Source organism: Gorilla gorilla, chromosome 8 (genome assembly GCF_029281585.2).
Source record: "Gorilla gorilla gorilla isolate KB3781 chromosome 8, NHGRI_mGorGor1-v2.1_pri, whole genome shotgun sequence".
In the NCBI taxonomy this organism is placed as follows: Eukaryota; Metazoa; Chordata; class Mammalia; order Primates; family Hominidae; genus Gorilla; species Gorilla gorilla.
In genome coordinates this window covers 83,686,001-83,712,139 of record NC_073232.2, presented here as the reverse complement: position 1 = coordinate 83,712,139, position 26,139 = coordinate 83,686,001, and the positions used below count along the sequence as shown (strand labels likewise).

General features: G+C 43.4%; 1 protein-coding gene across 4 annotated transcripts in view; it reads left to right on the top strand.

Moving 5' to 3' along the window:
* Positions 1-26,139, top strand: part of CCNY (cyclin Y) — a 320,349-nt gene that overhangs the window by 124,264 nt on the left and 169,946 nt on the right. The window contains exon 4 of one of the 4 annotated variants that reach the window (XM_019034945.3): positions 22,303-22,367. The exons of the other annotated variants lie outside the window; for them this stretch is intronic. The gene's annotated coding sequence lies outside the window, so the exon portion shown is untranslated. The remainder of the gene's footprint in view (positions 1-22,302; positions 22,368-26,139) is intronic. 4 annotated transcript variants of the gene reach the window in all.

Sequence of the window (26,139 nt, the reverse complement as noted above, 5' to 3'; positions counted from 1 at the left end):
AGACTCTCTATTCCACTTGTCATTCTCTGAGCACTCCCTACATTATTTCCTGATTACGTGCCTTTGCTCACTCTGGCTTGTACTTTTGCTGGGCATCAGCCCTTCCTGCCCCACCTTCCTCCTTTGTGTCTGTTCTGTGTCAGTTAACTGTGTATCCCATTTCATAGAGAACTACTGCTTACAGTTATTTATTTATTTATTTTGAGACGGAGTTTCACTCTTGTTGCCCAGGCTAGAGTACAATGGCACGATCTCAGCTCACTGCAACCTCCACCTCCTGGGTTCAAGCCATTCTCCTGCCTCAGCCTCCCGAGCAGCTGGCATTACAGGCGTCTGCCACCACACCTGGCTAATTTTTGTATTTTTGTAGAGACAGGGTTTCACCATGTTGGCCAGGCTGGTCTCAAACTCCTGACTTCAGGTTATCCACCTGCCTCAGCCTCCCAAAGTGCTGGGATTATAGGCATGAGGCACCATGCCTGGCCAGTTGTGGTTATTTTTATTCATGCTCTTATTTCCTCTGCTAGATTGTAAACTGAAAGGATTTTAAAATCCAGGGATAATTTTAAATGTAATAAAATGTAGTAAGAAAACTTAATGAAGTATCAGAAGACAAGCCTGAGTCAGGCAGACTTGAGTTTGAATCCTGGCCCTGCTTCTTCCTGGTGTGGTTTTGGGTGATTGCATCCTGTCTCTCTATTCATTTAATTAATTTACAGAGTGGGGATAATGAAACCTACTTCTTAGGGCTGTTAGGAGAATAAATGAGACAAAGCCTGTAAAGCATTTGACCTAGGCCTGACTCCATTGTAGGTGCTTAGTAGACCATGCTGCAGCTGTCAGCAATGGATTCCTTGCCACCCAGCAGTGTTGGGTTGAGCACCTGGATGGATGGTGAGTGGTGGAGGAGTGTGCTCACCTCCCACCCCGCTTATGTTGAGGGCAAGGATGGTGTACTTTACTTTGTATTTCTAACATGGGTCTATATATATAGTAAAGAGGAACGGCATACCTCTTATAACTGGGTCCACTTATACATGGATTTTCTTATGCCTCTGCTCCCCTGCAGACAGCAAAACCAACCCCTCTTCTTCCTCATCTTCCTGCATCCTGTGGATGCCTAGGATGAAGACCTTTATAATGATCCACTTTCACTTAATGAATAGTAAATCTATTTTCCCTTCCTTATGATTTTTCTTAATAGCAGTTTCTTTTCAGTAGCTTACTTTGTTGTATGAATATAGTATATACATATATAAAATATGTATTAATTGACTGTGTTATAGGTAAGGGTTGCAGTCAACAGTAGGCTATTAGTTAAGTTTTTGGGGAGTCAAAAGTTACACACAGATTTTCAACTCCATGAAGGGGTTGTTTCTCCTAACCCCTGAGTTGTTCAAAGGTCAGCTGTATTAACTTGTTTTCTAAAGTGCCCCATACAAATAACTTTTTTCATGTTAATTGCATAGAAGGAAGTATCGTTTTGTACAGTTTTTTGAAAATTGGGAACTGGTTGGAAATGACACATAATAAGGTGTTCATAACATTTATAGCAAGAGGTGCAGCTTACAGCGTTTTCCCAATGAAAGCCCCTTTGCATTGTTTTTGCCCACAGAACTCTGGACATATTGAATGATTTATATTTTTGGCCCTTTCCTTTGTAGAACAAATGGTGAGGCCTAGAAGTTTTAGTGCAGCAGTTGTGTGAAGTGTACATATTATATAGTTTAGCCAGAGATGGAATGATACCATGGGGTTAATTTTTTTAATTAATTTTTAATACATTTGACATTGTCTCCAGGTAGCCAATTCTTCCAGTTTCTCAGTAGGAACACAGATGTCTCCTCATAGGAAACAGGAAAAGAAGCTTGCTCTAGGAGAACTTGACAAACCAATATAAATGTTTCATCAGAGTGCCCTGTTGATCTCCATGGCCAGTCACAGGGGTTTTATCTCTCATCTTGTGATAAATGAGTACATATTAATTTTTAGTGCTGTAAAATGTGTCTTATTTGTTGCAGAGACTAGGGACAAACGACACTTTCAACCAATATATTGTATGGAGATGTTTTGCAGTCGCAGGTGGGATATGGTTTCCTCATTGAGCCCGTTAAAAGTATTCCATTGAATGGCAATGCAACTGTGGTCTTTGTGAACTGTTTCTTGGTTTGTCAGGTGTGTCCATGTTTATGAATATATCTCTGAATCATTTTGTATTTATAGCATACTAGAGATTCTAAGATATGTGTCTCTGAAAAGTAGGTACATATGTTAAAGATAGTGGGGAAAAAAAGGGGATGGAAAATGAACTAATTGTCCACGGAAGAAATTTTGGATTGTTAAAATGAGGATGCAGAGAAGACAGAGGCAAATTGTCAACACTTGTCACTAAGTGATACTATGCAGCTTCTCGGATGCTTGTCATTTGATGGAAAAAAGGGTTCTCAGACTGTAAGAAAGGAAGTTGACAATCTCAAGGGAAAAGAGTGTGGCCAGGTCGGGGCCTCTATCTTATGAAATGAGTTGGGGTATGAGACTAGGGAGGGGGTGATTCTTTAAAGTACATTTTTTTTTTTAAAGAAGGACTTATACCGTGTTAATTTTCTATTGATGCCGTAACAAATTACCACAGAGTTGGTGGCGTAAACAACACACATTTATTATTGTATAGTGCTGTAGGTTGGAGGTCTGACACAGGACTCAGTGGGCAGAAATCAGGCTTTCAGTAGGCTGTGTTTCCTGTTGTGGGCTCTAGGGGAGAATCTATTTTCTTGCCTTTTCCTTGCTTCTAGAAGTTGCTCACATTCCTTGGCTTCAGGCCCTTCCTCCATCTTTAAAGCCAGCAGTGGTAGATGGAGTTCTTACATCTTCTCTCTCTGGCTCTCCTGCCTCCCTTTTTAGGATCCTTGTGATTATGTTGGGTCCACCTGGAAAATCTGGGCTCCTCTCTCTACCTTGAAGCCAGCAGATTACCAGCTTTAATTCCATCTGCAGCCTTAATTCCCATTTGCTATATGAGGTAATGTATTCACAGGTTATGGGGAAATGTTCTAAGTATTGAGTCATCTTGTTTGAATTTTGTGGGGTACTGAAGTTCAGGAAAACTGTTCTCTCCTGAAGTCACCAGAGGCTTGCTTTCAGTATAGGAAAGTCTTAGTTTTTGCTGCCTCACAGATGTAATAAATATTGCAAACCTCACTCACAGAGGGTCTACCCTTGGGATTCTGGAGCAGCACAAAACCTACAAGGAGTTGAGAGAAATTGTGTCTATAGGTGAAGCAGGTTCTTAGCATCAGGAAGGGAAAGGAGGTGAAGGCGTGATGACCTGACAGGTGTGTGGAAGGAGCTCAGCAGAAGCAAGAGGGAGAGAAGACACACTGAGGTGAGAAGTAAAAAAGGGTGAGAATAGAGAGGTGGGCATTGTGGCTTGAGAGCCCCAGGCACCAGTGGAAGACACCGAAAGGAGGACTGCTCATACCTGGGGTGGGCTGGGTGCAGTAAAGCCATTCCCTGTACCGTGCCTTGGAAGCTCTGAGGGGTCGTGGCTCAGATATTCTGTCTCTAAGCCTGAGCTCCTGTAGCACATGATGACCTCATACGGAAGGAGACTTTTATCTCAGCATCCCTCAACCTGGCACAGCAGTTATTAAACTTTTTGGTCACAGGACACCATGTATAGTGTTAAAAATTATTGAAACTCTCATACATTCCTGGTATAAAATGGTGCAGCCACTGAGGAAAACAGTTTGATAGTTCATCAAAAAGTTAAACATGAAGTTACCGTATGATGCAGCAGTGCCACTCTTAGGTGTATACCGAAGGTAACTGAAAACATGTTTATACAAAATGTATACATAAATGTACACAGCATTATTCGTGATAGGCAAAAGGTGAAGACAACTCAAATGTCCATCAGTGGATGAATGGATAAACAAAATGTGGTATATCCATACAATGGGATACAGGTTGAGCATTCCTAATCTGAAAATCCAAAATCAGAAATGCTCCAAAATCTAAAACTTTGAGTGCCAACATGATGCTCAAAGGAGACACTCATTGGAGCATTTCAGATTTTGGATTTTTGTATTAGGGCCATCCCAGCTGATAAGCATATAATGCACATGTTCCCAAATCCGAAAAAGCCTTTAATCCAGAACATTTCTGGTCCTAAGCATTTCAGATGAGGGATGCTCAGCCTGTATTATTTAGCCGTTAAAAGGAGGGAAGTAATGATACCTGATACAACATGGGTGAACCTTTAAAACATTATGGTAGGTGAAAGAAGCCAGTCATAAAAAGCCACATATATTATGATTTCACGTATATGAAATGTCCAGAACAGGGAAATCTAATAGAGACAGGAAGTAGGTTAGTAGTTGCCAGAGATGCGGGGAGAAGAGGATGGGAGTGACTGCTAAAGGGTTTGGGGTTTCTTTTTAGGGTGATGAAAATGTTTTGGAATTACATAGCAGTGATGATTGTACAACTTTGTGAATGTACTAAAAACCACTGAATTGTACAGTTAGGCACCACATAATGATGTTTTGGTCAAGGATTGACTGCATATGCAAAGGTGGTCCCATAAGATTATAATGGAACTGAAAAATTCCTATTGCTGAGTGTTGCCATAATGTCATAGTATAATTACTTTTTTAAAAAATATATATTTAGTGTAGCCTAAGTGTACAGTGTTTATACAGTTGACAGTAGTGTACAGTAATGTCCTCAGCCTTCACATTCACTCAGCACTCACTTGCTGACTGACCTAGAGCAACTTCCAGTCCTGCAAGCTCCATGCATGATTAGTACCCTATGCAGGTGTACCATTTTTAATCTTTTATACCATATGTTTACTGTACCTTTTCTATATTTAGATACACAAGTACTTAGCATTGTGTTACGATTGCCTATAATATTCAGGGCATTAACATGTTGTACAGATTTGTAGCCTATGAACAACCGGCTGTCCCATATAACCAAGTGTGAAGTAGGCTATGACTATCTAGGTTTGTGTAAGTACACTCTATGACGTTTGCACAGCAACAAAATTACCTAACAATACATTTCTCAGAACATATCCCTGTCATTAAGGAAGCATGACTGTACCTATTTAAGTGGTGAATTTGATGGCATGTGAATTACAACTCAATAATGGAAATTGTAGAGAAGAATTTTTATGTCTGTAGATATCATATTAGAAATTAAAACTTGTAATAAAAATATACTAATTTAAAAAATAACATTATAATGTAACCATTATATGTTAACATACATTTTTATTTTAAAAAATCTTCAAAACAAAAAAGTAAGAAGAGTAGCATTACCTTACATTTCTATTACATCTTTAATGTCTGGTTAGTAGGAGGCAGCAAGAACATCATATGTGCTTCTGTGTCAGTCTTTTGTGCTATGTTGCTTTGTGAAAGTATGTGAAGAAAATTCAGCCTTACACAGATGTGATTGGAAAAGAAAGGAGTATTGTTTTATGGACTTTTAAGATAACATGGATATTCTTTGACACTACCTCAAAATGTGACAAATGGTAATTTATTAAAGGTTAGTTGCACTGTGGAATCTGAAATCATTTATGTTAAAGTTTATTGATCTGTCTTATACTTTAAATGGACCTTTTACCACATGCAAGATTTTGTGTCATCATGCTTTGTCATTTGGGAAAGTATTGGTTCACTAAGTTATGCAGATCTTCCAAATATTGACTTATTTCATTATTCTGTCTAAAATCACATTTGCTAATATCATCCCTGACCTCCTCAGAAGTCTTAATTATTGGGAAGCTTTCAAGCTTATGGTGGTAGATACGAGTTTTCCAGAATTCTGACTTCTGTGTGATGAGACCCTGTGTCTTTTTGGTTGGCTTCAGCGGGTGTGATCTTGACTGTTTTACAATATAAAAGAAAAAAGGATTTTTTGGGAGAATTTGTGAGAATAGAGTGCTGGTGCTAAGTTGTCTATATGGGTGACTTCCTAGAAGAGGTTACCGGAGCCCTCGGTGGTTGCTTTTTTGGCTAGGGTGGGGTGTATGTGTGTTGAGAAAAGTTAGGAGGGTTTTTCTGTTTGAGCACGGAGCTAGAAGGACAGTGGAAGAGCAGAGCTGAGTGTTGGGCGAGGGAGATGAAGCCCGGGACGTGCTGGGGGAGTTAGAATATGTGTGAGTCAGGATGGCTTGCAGAGTGCTGTTCCACATCCTGCCCCGTTCGATCCTTACCATGATCTTACTAGTTAGGCACAGAGGGTGTACTGTTACACTTCTTTAGTAGGTGAGGGAAATGAGACCCAGAAATGGCAGTGGAATTGTCTAGAGTCATCTGGTTAGTTAGGGGTGGAATGGGTACCTGTCCTGAGCCTCTGCTTCCTAACTTATGCTGGTTTGTTTGCAACTGCACTAGGCTTGCTTTATTGGTGAGAAGCTGAGACAGAAGTTTCTCATGGCCAGAGTCAAGGGAGACATTGGTGGAGTTGATGCACCAATGCATTTTTGGATGAAGGTTGAAAGGGGTATGCAGGGTCTTTTACTTTGGGAAATGCTGTTGCCACTGTACAGAGGTGGGATGGACCCACACAAAGTTTGGTTCGTGTGTCAGCCTGATGAGACCTCACGATGTACCAAGAGAGTAAGAAAAGGTGAATTATTCACATAGTAAAGCTTTTGAGGGAGAGCAGGCAGGCTCTCGGGTCCAAAAGTGTCTTGAGAGAGCAGGGAAAGGAGACTGGCTTGGCTTTTACATGATTAGGGGTTGGGGCTGGTCGAAGGCTTCCTTCCCTGCCCCCCTGGACCTGGATGGTTTGAACTTCCTGCAAGTGCCAAAGGAGGGGGCCCCAGGCTTTCTTATCAGCTTGCCCAGATAGGGGCAGAAGAGGAAGGTGGGGAGTGGTGGGGCCTGAAAACAGCAGTCAGATGTCAGAAATGGAGCCAGACTCTGTATTACAGGAAATGACTTCTTTTCTCAAGGGATCTAGCAAGTAGCAATTTGATTCTAAATTCAAGACTTAGAACCAGCGAGGGAAGTGATTGAGTGAGCTACTGGCAGAACTTGTTGACTTAGCTGAAGTCTGCATGATCACAGCTCTGCATATCCTGGAACTCCACATTTCCTCCTGGTGACGAAGTGATGTGTTTCAGCTGATTTAGAATGTTGGCCTATTGGGAACAAAGTGAAGCTTGTGGGAAAAGAAGATAACGTGGTGCAGGAAGGCCCTGAATGCAGGGATGTTGCTTTCTTTTACTGAGAATTCTCTCTTGCTTGCCTTTGCCTTTTTCCGCCCCCTACCCCTTCTTTCCTTTTACCCTGAGAGTTGTTGGGAGGAAACTTAGCTGGGCCAACAGATGATGGAGCTGTCTGTTGGAGGCTTTGAAATCCCACTTTACCACACAAGGAGGAGAAACATAGCTGTCATCTCCAGGAATTTTAGTACTCATCAGTCCCAGGCTGTCATATGAAGCGTTCCACTCAGCGCAGTAAAAAAATGTGAACTAGTCAACAGTTTGTATGGGAGGACCACTTTGTGATTCGAACGTTTGGACTTGGAAAACTGTCCCAGATATTGGTTAGGTTACACTTGGAAGATGTTGTTTTGGAAGCGAGTAGGACTTGAACTCCAACAGATACTGGGTTAAGGAGGCTGCCAGGTACCAGTCTTAGATCCTCGAGGGCTTGGATCTGGAAGTGCTGCTCCCATTTTGGTTTGTATTTTGTAATGAATGCTTGGAGTCAGCTCAGGGTCCAATCATTGAAGCATTTGTGTGTGAAACATTGATTATGCAGTGATTACTTGAGGAGGTGACTGGTGGTCACAGCTTATTTCTCTAATGTCTTTCCCTTTCTCTCCCACTCCTGATTTCCACCTGGGAATCCTGTCCTTCCAGTGTGGAATATATCAGAGAGTTTTAAAGCCCAAAGAGACCTTGGAGGTGATTATTTCTCTTATGTGTTGTATTTAAGGAACCTGATAATAACTAACTTCAAACATTTATTTCAGAAAGTTTCAAAACTATACAGAATTAAAGATAATGGTACGATGAGTCTCTATATTTCACCCAGATTTAGTAATTTTAAGATATTGCCCAGGTACAACTATAACATATAGAGCACTTCACATGCTTTACTTTTATCACCTCCCAATAGCCTTTTGGGGTTAGATACAAATATATTTCCTCTCTTGAAGATGAGAAAACTGACAGGCCCAGAGAGATTAAGACCCTTGCCTGGGGTCTCCCAGTCCGCAGCCAGCCACCTGTGACTTCACCCTCTCTGCCGCACCGCCTGGAGAAGTTTTAAAGTTTGCCTGACATACACGGTCAGCTGAGGTCAGGCTAGAAGTGGAACCAAGAGATCTCACTCCTTCATTGTTTCTTTTATTGTGATTTTCTGTGGCTTTTCTCTTTCCTTTATTCTTTTGATTCTTTTGCAACTGACTTTCTGGGCTTGAAGCGTCCGAGTACCATTTTAACTCTGATAGGCAGACAGCGGCATCCCAAGGCTGGGGTGGTGGGAGTGGTCTGCTCCAGTGCTGGTGATGAGGGGTGCATTGTCTGTGGAGGATTTAATAACAGTAATAAAAGCATCCAGAAGTCTGCCTGTAAAGTCTAAATGTCTAGAATTTTGCCTGCAGTTCTAAACAATGTCGATGATATTCTTTCCCCCAAAATCTTTTGTTGGTGTTCTAAATAATTGCTTTATTGAGTTTTAATAATAGATACGTAAGCTTCAAGTGAGTACTTCTTGAGTACTTAGCCTTTAATAGATACTGTAGGCCGAGCGCCATGGCTCATGCCTGTAATCCCAGCACTTTGGGAGGCCGAGGCGGGTGGATCACCTGAGGTCAGGAATTTGAGACCAGCCGGGCCAACATGGTGAAACCCCGTCTCTACTAAAAATACAAAAAATTATCTGGATGTGGTGGCACGTGCCTGTAATCCCAGCTACTGGAGGGGGTGGGCTGGGACAGGAGAATTGCTTGAACCCGGGAGGTGGAGGTTGCGGTGAGCCGAGATTGTGCCATTGCACTCCAGCCTGGGTGACAGAGTGAGACTCTGTCTCAAAAAAAAAAAAAAAAAAAAAAGAAATACTCCATGCAACATGGAGGTTAAATCTGACACTCCTGGTTATATAGTTAGCCCTAAACACATGGGGATTCAGCTGCTTGCATTCATTTCCAGGGTAACCTCTTAAGACTTTAGAATTGTTCAGAAAGCTTGCTTAGGACAGTCTTGTGTATTTAACTCTGTAGTATTACATATATCTGTTTTTAAACAGTAGATTTGAAATAAATGATAGTGTTACTGATGACTATAATTGTCACTCTGTGTGATCACTTGGAGTTTTTGTCCAAGAGTCCTTAAAAATTACAACAGTGAAACAATGCAAACCATGAGGTGTAATATTTTTGCTTGGTAAGTGCAAAAATAATATCTGTAAAATTAAAACTTATCACATTTAAGACAGTTGTTTTAAAACTAAAGAACAAATCAAGAAAATAATAGTTACTGATTTTTACATAACTATTACTGAAAATAATTTTTTTCATACATGGAGGGTGTGTTAAAAAATGATCCTTCCTGGGTGTCTAATGTGTTAGATATGCCGTTGTAGGCGAAGGCTTTTTCTGTGATTCGTTTTTAAGTGAGGAGATTGAGAATCTTTCATATGTGCAACTGGAATCGTTAGGATAGGAAGAAAGTTACACAGGGCATTACTTGTATTGAAGGATTACTCTGTGTCAGAAATTGCTGGCACTTGGTACAGCTTTATCTCACTTTGATATTTGTCAAGCTTCAGGCCTGTCTGCAGTGCTGACAGACTGTGTGTGCGACAGAGGCAAGAGCTCCTGCCGGCTCCTTTGCTTGGAGCATGCAAAGGGGGCTTGATGCCTTCTCTTGGGAGGGGGCCGTGGCGCCTTTGCAGTGGTAAGACCTCAGCCAGAACCCTGGCTTCTCGACTCTCATCTCCAGCATCACTTAGAACAGTGCTTCTCCATTGATTTTGCCCCCAGGGCACATTTGGCAAGGTCTGGACACATTTTAGTTATCACCACTGGATGGGGGCTGCTATTGGCATCTTGTGGGTAAAGACATGACTCCTGCTAACTGTCCTGTGGTACACAGGACAGCTCCTCTACCCCTCCAGTAAAGAATTACCGGGCCCAGTTGTCCAGTAGTGCTGAGCTTGAGACACTGACTTAGGGCAAGTTACTTAAACTTGCATGGCCGGCTTCTTCATTTCCTCAAAATGGGAAAAATAACAGCAGTACTTTTCTCATAAGGTTGTTGTGAAAACTATGGGAGACAGTACATTTAAGAGCTCAGTAATTATAATTGTTGTTATTATTATGATCAACTTAGTGAAAATAAAATCCAAAAGGTTAAAAAAAAAAAAAACTGCTGCTGTGATATACTCATGACCAGTAGAGAGTCAACCATACTACACTCTGTGTACCCTTAGTACTACACAGCTGACCCTGAACACCTTGGGTCTGAGCCACATTAGTCCACTTATATGTGGATTGTTTTCAATTGAACATGGATCGAAAACGCAATATTTCGGGATGCAAAACCTGCGTGACCAAGAACTGCCTTTTTCTGTATCTGTGGGTTCTACAGCTCCGACGGGGAGACTTGAGCATGCACAGATTTTGGTGTTTGTCCAAATATCAGTCGCCTGCAGATGACCTAGGGGTGACTGTAAATGGATAACAGTGCTTAGAATAATGACGTTGAATCAATATTCAGCATATGAAACTTAGTAAAGTAGGAAATTGAACTAGAAACTTTTAGAAACATTTTCTTTCTTTTTTTTTTTTTTAAGATGGTGTTTTGCTCTGTTGCCCAGGCTGGAGTGCAGTGGCACAATCTCGGCTCACTGCAACCTTTGCCTCCCAGGTTCAAGCAGTTCTCCTGCCCCAGCCTCCCGAGTAGCTGGGATTACAGGCATCCGCCACCACGCTCAGCTAATTTTTGTATTTTCAGTAGAGACAGAGTTTCACCATGTTGGCCAGGCTGGTCTCAAACTCCTGACCGCAGGTGATCTGCCCGCCTTGGCCTCCCAAAGTGTTGGGATTACAGGCATGAGCCCTCGTGCCTGGCCTGAAACATTTTCAAAAGAAGAAAGTATTTCTGGCCAAATGTTAGCTTATCAATATTTTCTCAACTGTTCTGATTGTGTCACCTCATGTGCCTGTTAAGCTACCTGACCCCTCCCTTAAAGTTTTTGATAAAGGGATTGGGGAATCTTGTTTTAACAAAATAGTCCTAGATGATTTTTAAGATCAAGCTAGATTGGGGACAGTACTTTTAGGTAGAAAAAAGATTTATCAACTAAGATTGGGAAAAACCTGGCTTAGAGTAAAGCAGGTTTCTTTCCTGCACTACTCTAAGCACTTTATATGGTCAGTGGTAAATTGTATTATGCATTGTGGGGAATGAGAGTAAGAATATATATATATATATATATATAAAGTAACATTTCCTAAACTTAACTATGAAATGTTCTGTTAAACACATTTTCTGATGATGTTTCACAGACAGCACGCTGGGAAACAATTACAACTCCGTCACCATAAATTCTGATTAAAGGAGGGTTTCCTTCCCCTTCACATTTTAGCAGAATAGCTGTATAAACCCAAAAGTATTTGAGACAGGTCGCAATCAGTTTAGAAGTTTATTTTGCTAAGATTAAGGAGAATGACGAGGATTAAAAAAAACATGGCATCACACAAGCAGTTTATAGTCTGTGCTTTTCTCCAAAGATGATTTTGAGGGCATCAATATTTAAAGGGGAAAAGCAGGCTGAAGGGGAAAGAGGGTAGGGTATTACTGAATCCACATGTTGCAAGAGAAAAGGAGCAGGTAGGGGAATAGTCAGTTACGTATTCCTCTGGAACTCAGTAAATCAACACTTTACCTAGATAAGGTGAACATAAGAGTAGCCGCCTGTGGAGATACTTAACGTTTTATCAGTAGCTATCTATGTAGGAACAAAAGGAAAGGACTTTTGCATGACTTAGCTTTCAGCTTAATATTTCTCCTTTTGACATAGTGAATTGGAGTCCCAAGTTTTTGTTTTCCTTTCACAGCTACTTGGCTTTCGAGTGGCCCTGCAGTGGAGGGGCGGGGTGGGTACACATCACGACTCACATAGGGTGAGTCCATCTGGGTCTATACACTCATGTGTGGAGATGACTCCAGGCCAGTCCTGGGCACATAGTTTGCCTGTCCTTCTCCCACAGGGACAAGGTGCCCCTGGGACCCTTTCAGTTTAGGTTTGTGGGAAGAGCTTTCCTCAAAAAGTGCTTCCGTGGGCTTCTGAGGCAGCAGGCCTGCCGTCTGAGAATTCTGTTGGCTCCTCAATTGATGCCTTGGTGGGATTATCTAATTTCTGCCATGGTCCATACCCACGTTTGCCTCAGGAAGTTCCTGCCTGTGCTCAGGTGACTGATGAGTTCCTTTTGGGCACCACTTCAGCTAAAGGCAGTCATCTCTAGGAACTCAGATTAATGCACAGTGTCAGATCTACAACCTTCGTTCCCACCATATGGATTGAGCTTATCTGTATTTTATAGTGAGTGTGGCAGAAAGATAGTAGCAGAGATCCAGGTACATAACAGCTATCGACAGATTGAGAATTGATAGTGGCTCATAATCTGGTTACTTGTATCTTTCATTATTGTGATTTGATACTATTAAATCTCAAGTATAGCAATATGTGAATTCAAATTATCATACTCTTATTGTTTATCCTTTTTAGCCCTAATTTGCAGAAGGTGATTACCCCAGAGCAGGAATATTCTAGTGGTCTCCCTCCCTCCCTCACCGTTTGCCAGCAATAAAGGATTGTTTGTACATTATTTGTATTTCCAACTCCTGTGGTACTCCTGTACTAAATGGGTGATTCAGGTAAATGAAGTTGGTTCAGTGATTGTGATCCCTGTGTGACCATTTTAGTTTTTATTTGTGTTTAAAATTAAAAACTAAACTTGAGGCATAATATCATTTAGTACCTGCAAATTTTAAGTAACAGGTGGAATGCTTTGTCCACAGTTTTCCAAAGTGGTTATGCCACTGTATACTCCCAGAAGCAAAGGTGAGAATATTCCAGTTGCCCCATATTCTTACCGATACCTGATATTTCTTTAAAACACGTGAAATTGAGTTTCACTGTAATATTCCTAATAATAGATAAGAAAGTTTTAAAACCCAGTTGCCCTTTGCAGTGTTCGTCATCAGAACTGTCCAGTCTTGGGGTGCCTTCCATAAATGAGAACTTTGTGATCTCCTCTTCCACGAATGAGATAGTTATTTTGTTGAGGAGTGATACCGGCCTTTTGCTCAGCCTCTTGAAAGAGAAAAGGTCAGCATCATCTTAGGGATTTCATTGAGCACAAAAACAGAATTTACCATAAGCATGTGTGAGCTCTGAATGTCACTACATATCTGTCCTAATGCGTCTCATGTTTTAAGTGTCTTGCTCCTTTGTCTTTCTGTTTTTTTCTTCCCCCAGCAATCTGATTGAAATGGGAAACAGAGGGATAGGAATAGCGTGCGCTTTTGGACCTCTGGATATGTAATTCCGTTAGATTTAGCCAAAAATTTGTGTCACGTTCCTGTAGAAGAGAGCTAGTGACCTGGGGATGCTTAACTTGGGGCCGGCTTGTTGAGACGTCATACATTACATTCTGTGAATATCTTTTTTAAATCTTTGTATCGTGTCAGAGTCTGTGGAACCTTTTTTGTCCTTAGCTCCCTTTAACCTTTGTGCTAGAGAAAAGGCAGGTCCAGAATGGAAAGGGATTTCCCGGTAAAGCATGGCAGCTTTTCTCATCCTGCAGGTCTCTCTTAAGAGAGCTATGCATCCTGGTTCTTAGAAGATGGCAGGTGAGGAAGGGGCCTCTGATATCCAAAGTTAGACTTGATTGTTCTTTAGTAGTGACTGAGTCTAAGGGAGTATTTGTTGTTTGGAGCTTTAAAGTTTATTGTATATAAGCAGTATCCCATTATGTCAGTTTCCATTATAAAAATACTATATTATTGGCTTTTACAATATGAGAATGCAGGTTTCCCTAAACCGATGACTTAAATGGACTCGGAGTCCACATGGTGGTGACTTGTGTGAGCTCATCTTGCAGTGTACGGCCTTCCAATATTGACCGAGTTGAAGGAAACTTGGAGGTTTTCTGGGAACTAATCTTCAAATGAGGCATTTACAGTATATTGTTACTTTTGTAGGATTGATTCTGTGTGGAAAGTGCATTCTTAGATATGTCAAGATTCCTTCATTGATTTTTAATAATGAAGATCTTTAGTAAAACCTGTTTTTTTGTTTGTTGTTTGGTTTTTATGGAGGGGTGGGGGATGGTGCAATTCTCTGAAAGCGTTGGGAGTGAAAGGCTGGCAGTGGCCCAAATGCAGTGCTGCCTTTGTGCACGTTCACATTCTTCAGTGCACACCAGCGGGCCTTCAGTGATTTCCTGCTGTTGGGCCAAAACATACCTAGTACCATTTTATGCTCCCCCTGAGCTGCCAACATACTACACTACTGAGAGGAATTCCACTGTCCTTTTATTCTAGAGGTGAATCTATTCTGAACTTTTATGGGAGAGAAATAAGACTGACTTAAAAAATACACAGGAAAAAATCTCCCATTCCTCTTTGATTAACTTATGAACAAAGGAAAACGCCAAAACTTATGATTGATTGCTTTAAAAAAGTTACTGCCAGTGAGATAGTCCTTTTCCTCCTCAGGATGCTGAGTTCCTTCCCCATGTAGCTTGCTGAGGGGTTGCGGGAGCTCCCATAAGAATGCCTGGTGATGATGGTGGTTCTGAGGCTTCAGGGTTCTGCCCCTTCTGGATAGAAATGCAGAGGAGGCTGCTCTACAGCTGGACAGCAGTGAGCTCTGGGCTGCCATGAGACTGCCTGCTCCATGTTCTATGTGGGGCAGATGTGGGAGAAGGATGGTGGGAAGAATGACTTCCAAACTGTCGATTGATCAGATATACAAGGGAGGATGCCAGGGGATAATGCCAAGAAGAGGTGGGTAAAGAAAGGAAAGGAATCCACGAAAGGGAGGAGGGGAGTGCAGGTGTGCATGTGTTCTGAAAAGTGCTCATGCACATACAGTTTGCTTATTATTTAAAAACTTACTGTGTGGAGTTTTCTAAGTGTATTTTATAAAGCAAGATAAATGTTTGGGTTTTGTGTAAATACATTTAGTAGTTAATGTATAGCATGTAGAATTAAGCATTTTCTTCCTGAGTGAACTCACTGCCAAGATCCGTGTAAGAATATTTAAAGTCAGAGATCTTTGGTGGATTCTGAACACAGCTGTAGGATTCCATACTGAAGCACAGCTTTCCTGAAAATAGCCAAATTAGATATGGCCCTTCCCCTCTGGCCTTAGTTCTTCTGCCTTTGTGCACGTTCACTTACTTGAGATGACTTAGTTGAGTCATCTCAAGTAAGTGAACAAATGCTGGGCCAGTGTCCAGGAGGAAGCGCAGCCCCTTTGTGTGTTTTCATGTTCCTTTAGCATTTCAGAATGTGGCCTGACAGGTAACTGTGGGGCTATATTTGACTCCTGGAGAGCAATTCTAGAGAAGGAGATGCTCTGGACCCAGGCCAGGGGTGGGCTGTCTTCTGCAGCCTTTCCTGGTATCACATTTAAATGTTGTGCTCCATTTGTATTTGGAGAGTGTTATTTGTAGAGTATATAGGTAGGCTGTATATGGAGAGTGTCGGCTGACAAAGGCTGAAACAAAATAGATTGTCTGAGAGCAGACATCTCAGAAGGCCCAGATGAACACTTATATATGTGGCACGGAAGTACTAGGTGGCACTGCAGTTTCTGTATGAATAGTTAATGGCCTTGTATTGGCAAGTACACACATTTGTCTTCCACATCACAGCTCTGTTGACTGGTGAGTCTATGAAAGATGTTTTGGGAGCAGGCGCTGGAAACTTAGTGTCACATGATGGCTATATACCACTCAACATTTGCATTTTTGCACCCAGCTTTAGGTTTAATGAGCTTCCTCTCCTTGTTGGGTGTGGCTGATGGAATGAGTATTCTCTTTTGACATATAAATAATTGCGTTTTCTCTTTTGACATATAAATAATTGCATTTTCCAACAGAAAGGCTCTGTGTTCCTTTTCTGCTGCTGCCACAACAAATTGCTATGCACTTTCTGGCTTAAAACAATACAAATGCATTATCTTATACTTCTCTAGTTTAGAAGTCTGACCTGGGTATCACTAGGCTAAAATCAAAGGGCTGGCAGTGCTGAGGTCCTCTGGAGGCTCTCAGGGAGAATCTGTTTCCTTGCCTTTTCCAGTGTCTAGAGGTTGCCTGCGTTCCTTGGCTCATGGCCCCCTGCTGTTTCCAAAGTCAGTGGCCTAGCATGTCTGGAGTGTACTTCTGTCAGCACATCCCTGTCTCTTCTGCCTTCTTCTTCCACTTTTAAGGAGATTGCTTTAGGCTCACCCAGATAATACCAGGAACATCTGTTTTAAAGTCAGTGGATTAACAACTTTAATTCCATCTGCAACCTTAATTCCCCTTTGCCATGTAAGATTGCAGGTTCCAGGGATTAGGACGTGGACATCTTTGGGGACGTTATTCTGCCTGCGACAGGCTCTTTTTCTGTGTTTCCTTAGAACCCTCATCTATATCAGATTATATTAGAGGTTGTCTGTTTATATATATTTTATTGCTGCTACTACTACTACTGCTACTACTACTATAGTCTACTACATTTTACAGACTTCTCAAGGTCAGGCACTGTTCGTTTCATCTTTGAATCCTGGCATTACCACAGCCCCTGGTGTACATATATGGTGCTTAGTAAGTGTTTGCTGAACTAAAGGGAACTCTTTTAACTCCCTGATTTTACTTATGAACAAACTAAGAAATAGAAAACTGTGCTTTTTTTTTTTTTTTTTTTTTTTGAGACGGAGTCTAGCTCTGTTGCCAGGCTGGAGTGCAGTGGTATGATCTCGGCTTGCTGCAACCTCTGCCTCCCGGGTTCAAGCAGTTCTTCTGCCTCAGCCTCCCAAGTAGCTGGGATTACAGGCGCGTGCCACCATGCCCAGCTAATTTTTGTATTTTTAGTAGAGACGGGTTTTACTGTGTCGGCAAGGCTGGTCTTGAACCCCTGACCTTGTGATCCGCCCACCTTGGCCTCCCAAGGTGCTGGGATTACAAGCATGAGCCACCACACCCGGCTGAGAATTGTGACTTTTAAAGTAGTGAGAACTCAAAAACCCTTTTATGTTGACTTCCATAAAACTGTGAAATGCCAAGTTCAATTCTTCATGCTTGGAAGAAAACTTGGGTATGCCATAAGAATGTGTTATTGTTGCCTTCTCTCATAAAGGCATCGTCTGATATTGGTCATGAGCATAGAACAAAATGAACAAAGTGAATTATTTCCTATGTATCTGAAGACTGCTCTCTGCTAAACAGAGTATCACTTAGTTATAAATCAGCTCAGTGTTTAGTAAATGGAAAATGAGGAAAATCTCCTACCAAGCATTCATTGGCTTGCTTTTAAGGATTATACTTTCAAAATGTGAGAACTATCAGATTATGTTTGTACAAAATATGGCATACAAATTAAATCAGCACAGTAGCATAATTTGATCTTGCTTTATCCCATGCACTTGTGGTTGAGTATAGATAAATTCTTGTCAATTAGTTTTGACCTTGTCTAAATGCCTTGCAATGATTAATTAGTAGGAAGCAAACCTAGGATGGCAAAACACCCCAAAATAGTTGCCCAGGATGCCTGGTGTGCCAGCAGACGGTATTTCCATCCCAGGATCAGGCTGCTGAGGAAACCCATGTTCTTTTGCAAGATTGGCACACAGTCAGGTGGTTTTAAAATAGAGCTGCTTATCTGTTGTGTTTATTTTGGTATTTGAAGTTTTTTATATCAAAGCTAGCCCTAAAGAAAACAACAGATTTTCTTAAGTTTTTATTTAAATACTGGCTGCTTTGAGGATGTGCCTACAGATTTGGTTTTGGTGTGAACCAATGATTGACAGTTGTCACCTGATAAAAGGGCTCCCTTACCTCTCCCTTACTTCAGTGCCTTGGAACTTTCTGGGCCTTAGAGTTGCAGTCTCATTTCCCTCTGCTTCCCAGCCTATGTGCAGGGCAGACCTCTTCTTCCCTCAGTAATCCCCAGCTCAGCACACTTGCCGCCAAAGATGCCTTTGTACTTGGCAATGTGGCATAGGGCAGTGATTTTCAAACTGTTGTTTAGTTTGGGAAGTCGTGGAACTCCTGTATTATTATTTTTAATGACAGGTAAGTACTCAAGATACATAACATGAATTAAAGTGGAATTGCTGAGGTTGAAGATGAGTGGGAACCCAGGGCCCTGCTGAGTTGGGGCCTGAGGCCAAGTGTCCAGGAATCCCTCTGGGAACATGGAACCCAGTTGAAATATTCTTAAAGCGGAAAGAGTACAGAGTCCACCACTTACTAGATGGATGAGATGTGTGACTTTGGGCAAATTATTGTTAGAAATGCTTGTTCCCCAGTGCCACAAAGAAATAGCACTCAAACATAAATTTAATTCTCTCAGCAAGGCGGTTTTTACTTTCTGCAGAAAGGGTGCTCATTGCAGTTGGAACAATGGCCAGAGCACACCTGGACAGGGGAGGGGCAGGGGTTCTTATTCCTGATGCAGGTAGCCCCTACTGCTATGTTGTTCCCCTATTGGCTAAGGTTGGACCGCACAGTTTAAGCCAATTCTGATTGGCTATTTTAAAGCGGTCAGGGGTATGAGGCAGAGTGGCGGGGTGAGTAGTTTGGCGGGAAGGCCAGTTAAGAACAGGTAACTAAAGGTGACTTAGGTCAGAGCAGGTGACCAAGGGTGACTCAGGTCAAAGCAGATGACCGGAATGAGTCAGGACAGAGCAGATGGCCAGGGGAACAGATGTGAACTACTGATTAGGACTGGCCGGAAAGTTGTTTACTGAACCTAGAAGCAAGTGGGCGATGAGAACCAGGAAGTTAAACTTTAAAATGGAGAATCAAAGAATAAGAGAGCTGAACCTACTGACATACTGATTCTTTGAAGAGAAACTTGGGGTTCACCATATTTAACATTACCCTAGTTTTTAGTCTTCTCATCTTATCATGAGAATGATAGTACCTGCCTTACTGGATGGCGGCAAGGATAGACAAGCTCGTGCTTGGAAGGAGCCTGGGATCAAGCAGGTTCTCAGTCAGTGGTAGACATAACTGTCACTTTGTGATTCTTCTCCCTGCCCCTCCTCCCTCTTCCCGTTATCCCCCTCCTACTCCCTGCTCTGCTACCGTTCCTCCTCTTCTTCCCTCTTCCTTCTGTTTTTATCTGCCACCCTTCATGGCCTGGCTAGTGCTGGCCTCACTTCTCCCATGACTGTCTCATTGCCTGTTCCTAGTCACAGGAATCGCAGCCTTCTCTAAATTCCTATAATATTTATTATTTGTTCCATTAAAATGTTTTCAAAATGACATTTTATGTCATTATAAAAGGAACATATGTTTGTAAAAGGACTATATGTTTATTGCAGAAAATTTAGAAGATATGTAACTACAAGATCTTTCAAGATAGGAACTCTTTTTATATTTTTTCCTGCTGCGTATAGTGGGAATCATCCATTTCATACTTAGTATTCCTGATAGGTAAAAAACTATTAGTTTTGAGTCTGTGGAGTTTTATTAACTCATTTGAAAGAAATTTTTATTTTTATGGCAAAGGAGGAAAGAATGTCCTCCATGAAGTTGAGAACATAAAGACCAGAGGAAGGCACTGTTCTGGGTGTTGTGAAGGATGTAGAGTGACCCAGGCCAGGCGTCCTGTCCTTCAGGAGCTCATAGTTCAAATAGGACTAAATGCTATTAAAAAAAATAATCTAGTTACTGGTACAGAGAGAATGTCCCTTAGACTCATTGAGGATGAGGAGGTCCAGTCCTGCTGGGGTATCTGAGAAAGCTTCAGAGGCATTGGAATTAGAACCAGATCTTGAAGGGAGTAAGGATTTTGACAGATGGCCAGATGGCACTGAGAACATTCTAGTGGTGGGGAAGTGAAGTGTGGGATGTGTTTAGGTGACCCCACTGGTTGAAAGCAGAGGAGAGGGTCAGCTGGGGAGCTGGGCCTTGAATGCCAGGCCAGTCCTCAGAGCTGTACAGTCACCGCAGAGTTGGAAGTGGAGAAGTGACATGACCAGGTGACAGGACTGGTGGGAAGGTTTGAGGTGGAGTGGCCAGGAGGACTTCAGTTGTGGCCATTACAGAGCCTAGCCCAGATGACAATGACCATCTCCTTGACCAGATGCTACTCAGGCTCCTTCGAGTCCTCTTTTTGACTAGGCCTTTTTCTTGGGTCCTGTCTTCAGGCTGCATAGCTCTGCTAAGTCAGTTTAGCTACAACCTCCCACCCTTGAGCTCTCCTCCCCCGGCCTACGTTCAGCAAGAATCCCCCTCCCCTTGCTGTCTCCTGTGAGTTATTTTCCATCCACTGACCCCGCTCCCTCTGCGCATTGGTGCTAAGTTCCCAGCTGCCCTGTGTTTTCTGAGTTGAGCTCTGTCTCCTTCCCCTATTAGGATAGTCTTAGCATCTGTCACAGTAGTCCTGGGAAAGTCTTCCTCACCATTTTAATAAGCGTCAGAGTAATTTTTTCTTTTACACAGATCTAGTAAAGAGATGCTCCTATAAGTATATGATGAATTGAATTGACTTGAGGAAAGATGAGGCAATCAAATAACAGTGTTTTCTCAAACCTTGCTGTCCTGGGCTTTTTGTTGTCATTGTCCTGAGTGGTGTCCTGTGTTTTTTATTGACTCAGAAATCGTGGCCTGGTTACTATTTGGGAAGGCATGTCTGTCAACCAATGCAAATTGGTGGCGTTTAGTACCCCTGCATTTCCTTTTTAAATTCACCTTCCACTTTCCCTTCCACCCTGTTGTAGGGACACCTGCCTTGCTCACAGGTTGTTCCTGGAGACTTTGTGTGAAGGCTGGTGTTGACCTGAAGGCCTCCTGCAGCTCGTTTTGCCTCCCTTGTGTTTTTCCGTACATCTTTTCCCTTCTCTGGCTTCCATCCATTCTCTGTGAAGAGGCAGCTCACTAGGTGAGCTGTGGCTTTAGAGCTTCTTTGCATTCAGTAGATTTCCAGGCCATTTTCTCCAGGCTTTTAGTGCATGGCGAAGGCATCATTGGATTAGTATCATCAGGAGGGAAAGGGCAGATGGCTGTGTGTGGACTGTTAAAGAAAGCAGTGTGTGGGCACGGTGGCACGCACCTGTAGTTCTAGCCACTCCAGAGGATTGCTTGGAGCCAGGAGTTCGAGATCAGCCTGGCAACATAGCGAGACCCTGTCTCTAAAAAAACAAAAAAGTTTACAAATCTAGGCTTTTAATCTGTATATAAAAAGAAATGAAGCAACAGCAAAAAAGAATGCAGTTTGTCCAGAGACAGGGATGTGACTGGACAGCAGGAGTGAGTTGAGCCTTTCTTTGCCAGTGTTTGGTTCAGTGGACCCGTTCTTCACTCTCCAGTGCTCCGTGCAACTTATGTTTCCCCTCCTGTAACGACTGCTGGGAAACAGCATTCTCCAAGAGACGTGGAGCTGTGGCTAGAAATGGCCTTGTGGCTGTGGTAATGCCCAAGTCTTCCTCATAGAGACCATTTGGCTGTTTTCTGATTTCTCCACTCCTAATTTAAAGCTTTAGTTAATTGCCTGCACTTTGAGAAGCCTGGTAGAGATAACTTACAAGGATAGGTTAATGGTGAAAATGCTGAAATACAAGAACTGCCAAAACTGCCTTGATTCAATTAACATGTGCATTTTTCTTTAAAAGAATTTCGTGCTGTGAAAAGCCTAGTAATTGTGATTTAAATTGTTTAATAAAAACGTTCATTTGATTGCAGACTTGAGTAACTCACATTTGTTTAAAAGACTCATGATGGGGACAAGGGGGGTTAGGTTGATTGGCTTAAGATCCTATCTGAAGTTGAAGTGTGTGGGTCACACGGCCGGCTTCAAGGCATTGTTTGGACCGGTCAGTGGTGCAGGGTGGCACTTCATGGCTTTCACACTGAGTTGGTTCTCAGCCAGGCTGGTCTTTTGGTATGCTGTCGCATAGACACTTGTTAATATTTAAAGTATCTCTGACATCTTGTGCCTTTTAGTTCAAGATTTTTGTTTGTTTTGTTTTTAGGGCATGTTTTTCATTCCTTACTTAACCTCTGTTTTGAAGGGCCTTGGTGACCACACCATATTCTCCTGTTTAGGTGACCCCAGTGGCTGAAAGCAGAGGAGAAAGTGTTTCATCACGGGCCCTCTCCTTCTGAATGCTGTGAGTCTGTGCCTTGGAAAATTAAATGGGAGTATTGTAAAACTCACTGAGGGCTTCTCTTTGGAAACTTCACATCCATTCGCCACATGTTCTTCCCACCCTCCCCCGCCCCGCAATAGGAATTCAGAATTTGGAGTTGAAGAAGAAAGCTAGAAGTATTATGAAGCAGCCTTGTTTGCTTTAATAAAGTAATAGTTCTAGTTTATCCTCACTTTCCTATGTAGTGTGCTCCCTTAAAGATGACTCAGACAGGTGACTCCCTCAGTCTTCTCCCTGCGGTCTCACTACCCGGGGTACTAACAGTTAAGAAGTTTTTACCAGAAAGTGATGGGTAATAGTACTGGCTTCCTCAGGAAAAGCTATGTGTTGTTGCATTGTTAGAGAAAAAAACCAGAGCTGGGTAGTAGTTAAGGTGGTGAAAACAGATTTTACTCAGGAAAACTATTGCAGTAGGGGAGGAGAGATTCCAGTATAAAACCAGGCTCAATGGCAAGTGCAGCATGGGCCACTGGGAATTCAGAACCAAGGAGCAGTGCGAAGGTCATTGTATGGAAATTACTAGAGGAAACCTCAGGGATCAGGGAGATTCTAGCTCAACTGACCCAATGAGGATTCTTGCTGAGGATAAGTCAGGAGAATCAGATGTCACCTGGGGGGTGGTGGGGGACAGTAGAGGACGAGGAACACATCAGATATCGAGGGTGATCAGATGTTGAGGAGGGGGGCAATTCAGCTAAACTGACTTAGCAGGGCTTTTGCCAAAGTCAGGAGACACAAAGAAAGATATGGAGGGCCAAAGGTGGAGGTCCATTTTGGAAGAGCCTTCAGAGCAGTCCGACTGAAGTTTGGTAAGAGAGAGACGCTGTCAGCGCCTGGTTGTGTGTTACTTTTAGGTCCTGTGCACTGTCTTTTTTCAGTTGAAAGGACAAACCCTCACCTTCAGCTGTCCTGGGTGCATCTCTGAGGCTGGGTTTAGGGCTGGGCCTCTCCAGTGGCTCCGGGGGATGGGGGCAGCACTCACCCTTTGCGGAGGTTTTACAGCACCCCCAGCTGGCCCAGTGTGCGGGTGTTGTGGGGTGCATAGGGCCCCCGAGAAAGGCTTTGGGTCTGTCTCAGGGTGCATGTTACTGTGTTATGCTGTGGTGGCTCCCTCTTTTTGCCTCTGTGAATGGTGGGCTCCAGAGGGCTGGGATACTGACTGGCTCTTTCATCCTCTCGTCCCCAGCATGGCGTTTTGCACATAGCAGGTGCTTGATATGTAGTGTGTGAAGCAATGAAGATCGTTTGTGAAAATTGGGTTCAGTTCTTTATACTCATGGTGGTAGGATCGGGGGATCACAGTGTAGAAACTAGTTGAGAGAGCCTGGAGTATGGAAAGCTATAATTATTTTAAAAGCTTTCTCTCAACAGGTCATTTTATTCTCACACCTTCCCAAAGCACTCACCAGACAGGCCGACTGGAGTTTCACCTCCCCATCTGTGTTCTGCTCCCCACCCCACAGCTGAGTTGTAAGAGGCAGGTGCCGCAAGAAGGTGGGGTGGGGGGCAGCCAGCCTGAGTATCTGCAGGTTGGAGAATGAGCCCTCCTTCTTGGCCCTCCGTAATTGAATGTTATGCCGCCTCTCTGGTACTGTTAGTGGGCCAGGGTGCCCCGATGTTCTCACTGACTCTGAAATGAACCATTTCTCCGTTGCGGGTTCTCGGCATCTGGCAAGGCCATGGTGGGGAGAGAGCGCTCCAGCCTTGCCCCAAGGGCTGGTGAGGAGGTCCAGACAGTTTCACCTAGGCCTCAGGGACGGTTCCCATGAGAAAAGAGGATTCCTGCTGGGCCAGGCACTCCTACCCTGCAGCGTGGGAGCAGTCGCTGGAGGTGCTTGAGTTGCTGGGTGCTGTGTCCCAGTGCCCCTGCAATCCTCTTCGTGCTCTCCCCGTGAGGCTCCCAAGGCAGGATCTGGAGGCCCAGACTGTTCAGGCAGCCTTGTCTGGCTTGCAGGATTCCTCTAAGCTCTGGGTTTTCTAGGATTCCAATTACAAAGGGTTATAATCCCATCTCCAGTTGGGTAAGGAAAATTCAAAGTACTGGAGACAGATCAATTTTTCTGCCTGTTACAATTCTGGGGGCTGGCTCAGAGGGAGCAGGTTCTTAGCACTGCTCACGTGGCAGCTCCAGGTGCCCCTTGGACCCCACACTTTACCACATAGCCCTGTTCTTCCTAGGGCTGGGGTCCCTCTGCCACTGCTGTGTGGACTTTTGTGCAAAACACACGCATAAAACAAACTTGGAGCTAGTAGGAAACCTTTGTATTCAGAAGAAAAGTGGAAACAAAACAAAAGTGTCGAAGTTGTTCTGGTAGCCGGCCTTGTGCAGGCAGCAGTGGTGTCTCTAGTGGTTCCTCCCTTCAAACCTACTTACCCCATGTCATTATATTTAGCACAGTGCCTGAAATCCTTCCACTAAGTTCCCTAACCTTTATAATTATTCAGCAGCAAATATTGTACCTTTGGGATCCTAAGGAGCTAGCTCTTGCTTCCTTCCCACCTTGTCTCTGGGAGGTAGCTTGTCACAGACCCTACCTTAGAGGTACTCAGTTACTTTGGAGGGCAGAATTAGTCTCTGATGGGGATACCATTTCCCTCTTTGGCCCTGGATTGGGGAGGAGGAATTCTAGGAGGTAGGGGAGAGACACAACATTGGTGGTGGGAGAGAATAACACTTCTTCTAAGGTCAGGTCAGCCTTGTATGCAGGGTACCAAATGAACCCTGTCCCTGGGACCAAAGACTGAGAACTTGGGCTAGGAGCGGCAGTGCTGGCAGTGCTTGAGTTATGTCTGAACCATCCCAGGAGATTCCAGAATTATGGAGCTCTATCAGAAATGGCCCCAGCTGTGTGTGGGGTGCTGCGTCTCTCCTGCCTGGATGCATGTGTGTCCTTTCCCTCTGCTCTCCTTCCAGTTTCTCATTTTGATCCTTAGGTGGATTAAAGAGAGGACCTTAAATTGCCAGTTGCTAACCTTGAGTGAGGATTCCCAGAGGAGTGCTGGCGCAGTATAGGCAGGACTTCCCCCTCTGGTGATGTGCTTGCTTCCAGGGCCGAGGGAAGGGGAGGCACAGTGAGACCAGACTCTGTTCTCTGAGCAGTGCTGGAGGAGAAACACCCTCATCCATGTGGAGTGGGCATGGATGGAGGCAGCAGGGAGGGTAGTAGCTGGGCTTCCTGGGGCCCGTGGAGGCTGAGAGCAAAGCCATATGATCAAGGAGCATGACCAGGAAGCCAGTGGAGGTCCCGTCTGCTGCATGAGAGCCACCCCCTGGAGCCTAGGGCCCCGACTGTGGGCAGAGCTGGCCCTCCATTCTCTGCAGTGAGTATGGGGACAGATGTGATTGTGATCCTCTCAGAGGACTGATGCATTTTGCCAGAGACATGGAAGTGGCTTAAAAGCCAGCAGGGTCCTTGGTGGACATGATATAGATACAGGTTGTGTTCCTTGGAAGTGACCAACACGTGTCCTTTTGCATGGCGGAGATTCGGAAATGCAGCCTGTGCTAATCCTCTCAGGTCCTTTTGTTACAACCGTGGAGCCCCATGATTTGGTCACTACTTGGGGTCATTTATGTGTCTGGCTGGTCCAGTTCCTATGTTTTGACTGCTGGGACCAACAGCTGTGTGAGATTAGGGCATTGCCAAGTTCCCGGTGGTAGAAATCGTTTACCATATGGTTCTCGAGATGTTATTGTGTAATTCAGACTCCTAAGGCTGTAAGTTTTGCTAAC